This window comes from Camelus ferus, chromosome 1 (assembly GCF_009834535.1).
Source record: "Camelus ferus isolate YT-003-E chromosome 1, BCGSAC_Cfer_1.0, whole genome shotgun sequence".
Lineage (NCBI taxonomy): Eukaryota > Metazoa > Chordata > Mammalia > Artiodactyla > Camelidae > Camelus > Camelus ferus.
This window is the reverse complement of record NC_045696.1, coordinates 34,246,743-34,252,742: the sequence shown is the minus strand read 5'-3', so window position 1 is coordinate 34,252,742 and position 6,000 is coordinate 34,246,743.

The window sequence follows — 6,000 nt, the reverse complement described above, 5'->3', positions numbered from 1 at the left end:
TCTTGAAGTACTATGTAGTTCCATATGGAAATAAAGAATATGTTTCAGATACAGACATATTTTTATGCAATTAATGCATTTAAAAAATAACACAAATAAATACTGTCAATTTTCTTCATCTCACATGTGCAACCCTTGTGGATACCATGCTAAACCTTGAGTACCTCTAGAATTATAAATGAAAGATGAAGAAAAACAAATAGCAGATAATTGACACTATTGGCAAACAGTTCTTTGTTAGGAAAGAACACCCTACAATCCTGCTGAGAGGAAGAATTGGACAAATTAGTTTGTTTACTTTTTCTCTGCCACTGCTCAAAACTGAACTCACCTTTTGAAGTGGCTTCCATTCAGATGCTGGTAGTGGCAAAATCTTTAGACTGTCATTGCATTTGGCCACAGTCACATTTCGTTTCAAGGACACAGGATGAGTGATGTGAAGAACAATTTTCCTGGGGCCTAAGCAGTGTTAGTTAGAATGAGAATAAATGTGTAAGTGTAAGGGGTGCTCTGTGCTGGTGTGGAGTGCCAAATCCTGAGTTACAGAGGCACTCATGTGTTCTTCAGCAAATTTACTTTTAGAATATTTTTGGTATGTGGGACCCCTAAGGTTCAGGGGCCCACAGAAGGGACCCCTCTTACTAGTTCCAAGAGTTGTGCTTGTTTAATGTATGGTTTTGAGTCACTGGAAACATTCAGTTGGAATATCCAAGCAGCAGCTAGCTAAACATATGAATCTAGAGCTAAAAAGAATTGGAAACCATCAGCATGCTAATGGTTATTGCACAAAACCATCTCTCTAGCCAGCCAGCTGTTTGAAGTTCTCATTATCAAGTTCACTGACCAGACATTCTCATAGAGTGGGAGAAGTATATATTGAATGAGCCACTACAGCTTGATATCAAGGTGTTTTTTTTCCCACTGTTGCTATCTGAAGTATTCATCTCTGTCATTATGAAGATGGCAATCTAATAAGAGAGGTAGGTATTGTTAAAAAGAGGAAAAATAAAATAAAGGTCTAACTTAGTTTGGCATACTTAGGGAAGCTCTTCCTGAAAGAGCAATGTAAAAACTGACATTTAAAAAATGATAACAACTTATCTAGATGAAAAGAGGGGCAGAAGACATACTCTGAAAATGCCATGAAATTTGAGCTATTCAAGGGATAGAAAAAAAGACATGGATAGAATATAAAGGTTAGAGTGGTTAGTGAGCGTTAAATTGAGTATCTTGTGAGTTCTGGTAGGGGTTTTAGAAACTATATTAAAGACAGCTGGAAGTCACCAAAGTATATTGGGTGGGAATAAATATTCAGATCTGAGTTTTAAAAATTCATACTCTGGCTCCTGTATTGAAAGGGGTAAGAGAAAAGAACTCCTAAAAAGAAAATAGAATGTTATTGAAGTAGAGAGAATATTGAGTTTTGGATGAAGGTGTTGATAGTAAGAATAGAGACAAGAGAGTAGAGTGAACAAATTATGTATAATATAGGATTGATAATACAATGGTCAAGAGGAAGATGTTAATATGGTGGCTCTTTCCTTGGCTCAAGCTGTTTTGCAGATGGGGTTACCATTTGCTGAGTAAGAGACAAAGGAGGAGAAGGAGGATAATTGGTTTAGATGCGTGTGTAACTTGAGGTGCCTCTGATGTCCAAGTGGAGATGTCAGCAGGCAACTGAACACGTGTTCTGGAGATCAGGAGAGAGGTCTTGATTAAAGATATAAATGTGCTGATCAGGAAAATAAAATCTGGTCAAGAGGATGCCTGGTCAATTCTTAACTCAGTCTTTATTATGTTCATTGCTTGTTTTACTATGTAGTCACAAAAGTGACTGGAATATCTTTATATTTTTATTAGTTCTTATGTATCTAGCTCATCCATATACTTTTGATTTATTTAATACGTTTTATTTCTGTCAGTGGTACCCATAAAATACCCTTAGAGTATTATACCCTGATGCCTCTTACAAACATACTTGACAGTTTAACCTAATAATTTCTCTTTATTTTGCTACCTTTTTCTCCTGATTAGCACTAGCCATTATATATTAGGACAACCAAAATAGTTAAAATAAAAGACCCAGAATAGTTAAAATTGAATGATTTTACTTTTATAGAAAATTATTGCTATTTAAAATTTCATTTATTTGAAAAAACAACCTAAAATGATATTTAACTTAGAAGGATGAACTAATAGGATATGCTTTCATGAAACAATTAGATGACAGATTTAGTGCTCAAATCGAATGATTTGTTAAATGTCTTTTTCTAATATGTTTTAGTCTCTGAGAAGATTCTTTTTGCTATTTCTCTTTCACAAAAGGTAGTCACTTTGTATCTAATAAAAGGGAAAAAATCACATTGTTGTAAGACTCAATGCTGTTATTCTCTATTTTAAAATTCCAGCCAAGCTAGCTTGAAATATATTAAAAATAAATTATCAGTATGCAATTACTGTAGGTAGATATTGTGCTGTCACCAAAAAATAATAGGTGAATGGCAAATGAAACGCATGGTTGATGAGGTGCTATTTGTAACCTAGAACATGGTTCCTGATAAATCATAAACTGTCTAATTAAGAAACAGAAATATGCACATTGAGAGACAGGCTGTCTAATATTCATCACATGAAGATAGATATTATTTGGTTTATAATGCCTTTACTAAATAATTAAACTCAGTTTTAAATAACTCTTGTATCTTTTAATCAAGGCAATGGAGTATATTGTTCTGGGTTCCAGTTGTGAAAGCAGCTATGGGATTGTGTGCCGAAGGTATGTGTTGAGGCTTTAGGCCACATCAGCCCAACTTCTCTGACATCTCCACCACCGCAGTCCTCACTTTCCTAGTCATATGCGTCACATTCCTTTTTTAGACATCAGTTCTGCACTCTGTAGGAGTAAACTTGGAAGTCTTTCAGCTTTTTAAAAAAACTCAATTTCTGATTGTAAAATATCATATTTTAGAAAATGTTCCCAGTTTTTAGCAAACATTTAAACATTCCAGTTTGTGTGACTTCCATTGTTATTAATTCAACAAACATCGATAAAGCAAATGCCCAACTGCATTTCCTACTCCTAGGGGTTCACTGACAAGAGAGGAAGACCAACATGTAAACAACATGAGCACTTACAGACAACAGGTGTGAAAAAGCAGGTGGGCAAAATGAGAGGGGAGCAGGGAAGGGAGGATTTAGGAGATAATCTTCACAAAGAGGTGGGTGGTGACTGAACTGAATTTGGAGGATTTAGGAGATAATCTTCACAAAGAGGTGGGTGGTGACTGAACTGAATTTGAAGAGTAACAGTCACTGGGGGTTGCACTGGGGGGAGACATTATAGGTAGAGGCAGTAAATGATATATAGGTGCAAAAAGGTGGTTGGTATGAGGTCGCAGGTAGTTCAATAGGCCTGGCTGGCCAAGTTGGGCAAGTGACACAGGATGAAACTGGAGAGGTCCTATGGGATAGATCATAAAAGCACTGTTGATAGGTCTGTGCTTCTTGAGTGGAGAATGCAGAAAAGTCAACACTGCATGTGTCCTTTGAGCATCAAATTAAGTTAATGTTTTGAGGGAGAAACGTTGAAATGAGCTTTGAAGAGGATTTCCCACATACACTTAAAATCTAAAGACGAGATTCCTACTTTTCCATGTTAATTAATGAAAGTGTGTGTGTGTCTGTGTGTGTGTGTGTGTGTAGGGGTAACTTCTGGGGGTAGAAAACCCAGTGATATTTCTATCTACATCTTTATCTGATATTGAGTTTTCACTATATCGTGACAAATTGAACATTTAAGACACAATTATATGTATCAGGCACTGTTCTAAGTATTTTATAAGTGATAATATAATCCTTGTGACAGTTCTATAAAGTAAGAGCCATCATGATCTCCATTTTACTATTTATGAAACTGAGCCTCAGAGAAATTAGTAACTTACCTATGCATGAACTTACCATACCATTCGTAAGTATACAGAGTGCACATTTATTTTTTGGCTTAAAAAACTACAATGCATTTATTATCTGGCAATTGTAGGGGTCAGAAGTCCAAAATTAGTCTCAGTGGAGACTCAAGGTGTCAGCATTAATGGTTCTAGCTGGAGGCTCTAAATTGAGAATCTGTTTCTTGGTCTTTTTCAACTTCTAGAAGTTGCTCTAGAAGCCTATAGAAGCCAACTTCTAGATACACCTAGAGGCCACATGCCCTGGCTTGTGAACCCTTCCCTGTGTCACTTTTATCTCTTGTTCTGACATTATGTCTCCTACTACCACTTTGATGTCCTATTTCTCTCATAGAAGGGTCCTTATGATTACACCAAGCCCATACAGATAATACAGGATAATCTCCCCATTGCATGATCTTTAAATTAATCACACCACAGATTTCAAAGATTAGGACCTGGAATCTTTGAGGAGCTATTATTTGGCTACCACTCAAAACAATGCTAAGATAAGATTGCACATTTAAATGGCAGTTCCTTGAGTCCCTCAAGCACAGATTCTTACTCATGAGTTCTGGGATAGGGGTCTAGTAATTTTCATAATTAAGGAACCAAAATAATTATGATAGAGTTGGTTGAAAAATTCCATTTAAAAATAGTGCTGTGATAGTTCTGACAATTCAAAAAATAAGAATGAAGAAACTTTTGAGACTATGAAATAAAAGGCAAAGAGGTGGAAAATATGAAAGAAACGTAAGTGCCATATATGACATTGGTTTGTCCAATTATAACCAGCAGGGGCTCTACAAAGAGAAAAGAATGTAGGGAATTTGCAAAGTAGTAACTCAGGACATTTCCCCATAATAAAATAGTTTTTAATTAATAATATTCAACACTTATTTTATGGGGGCAATTGCAAAAAAGGCATAACACTGAATTTTTCAGTTTCATTATGTTCACAGTTATCAGGTCAGTTCAGGCTTTTCTCTTCACAGTTTCTATTTTCTCTTCCAGGTTGTGATTCCAACAAATACATTAGAAAGTTCTCAGTACTTGAAATTCTAAAAACTTGCAAGTAGAAGAAAAACGTCTTCAAAGAAACAAGAATTTGGCATTTCATTGCCAACTCTAGATCATAGGACAAAGAAAGATGCCTTCAGAATTCTTAGGGGACATATTTTGAACTTGGAATTCTATATTCAAATTATCAAGCAATTGTGAGGGCAGGAAAAAAAACATACAAAAACTCAAAAAGTAACCTATAAAAACCCACACCAAGAATGTTACTCAAAGATCTGCTTCAGTCAGATGATAGTGTGAACCAAGAAAGAAGAGGGTGTGAGTTCTAAGAAACAATGGGTCCAATATGGGAGTGACAGGGAAGAGAGCTGCATGGCTCACTTTGAGTGTTATCAGTCCAGATTAGAGTAGGAGGAAGGAAAGTTCTAGAGAAGGCTAAGAGAGAAGAATTCAAGGAAAAAGGGAGTTGATAGTATAACTGAAATGATGAAGAACTAAAAATAATTGAGGCTCTGATAAATACAAATTATGGAAGAGATATGTAAGCTGATTTACTGATTATAAACAATATCAAACTACAATGTTCAATCACATAATGCAGGCAATGTTTACTGATGTTCAGTTTAAAAAATCAAACCATAGACATCTGATGACAGATGCAGAACAGAATTAAATGGCTTCACATTCTACTACGTGAAGCAAAACTTTTGGAGTTGGAGGAAGGAGAACTGAAGGGAAAGATAGAACATGCTGACTTGATGGAAAATATGTAAAGGTAAAATTATACAACTTAAAATAAAAATGCTAAATTAGTCAGTATGAAGTAAATATAATAGAAAAATTAAGAAATCAATAAAAATGACAAAGCATATATATAATTTAGATATGGACATAAGCATCAAATTTAAATTATAATCAGTTAAAATAATTGAAATGATTCCCTTCAGATTACAGAACTGCAGATTTGGAATGATGAGACATTTTTATTACACACCCCTCTGATTTACTATTTTATGCATGTCAGGGTGTTAAAAGT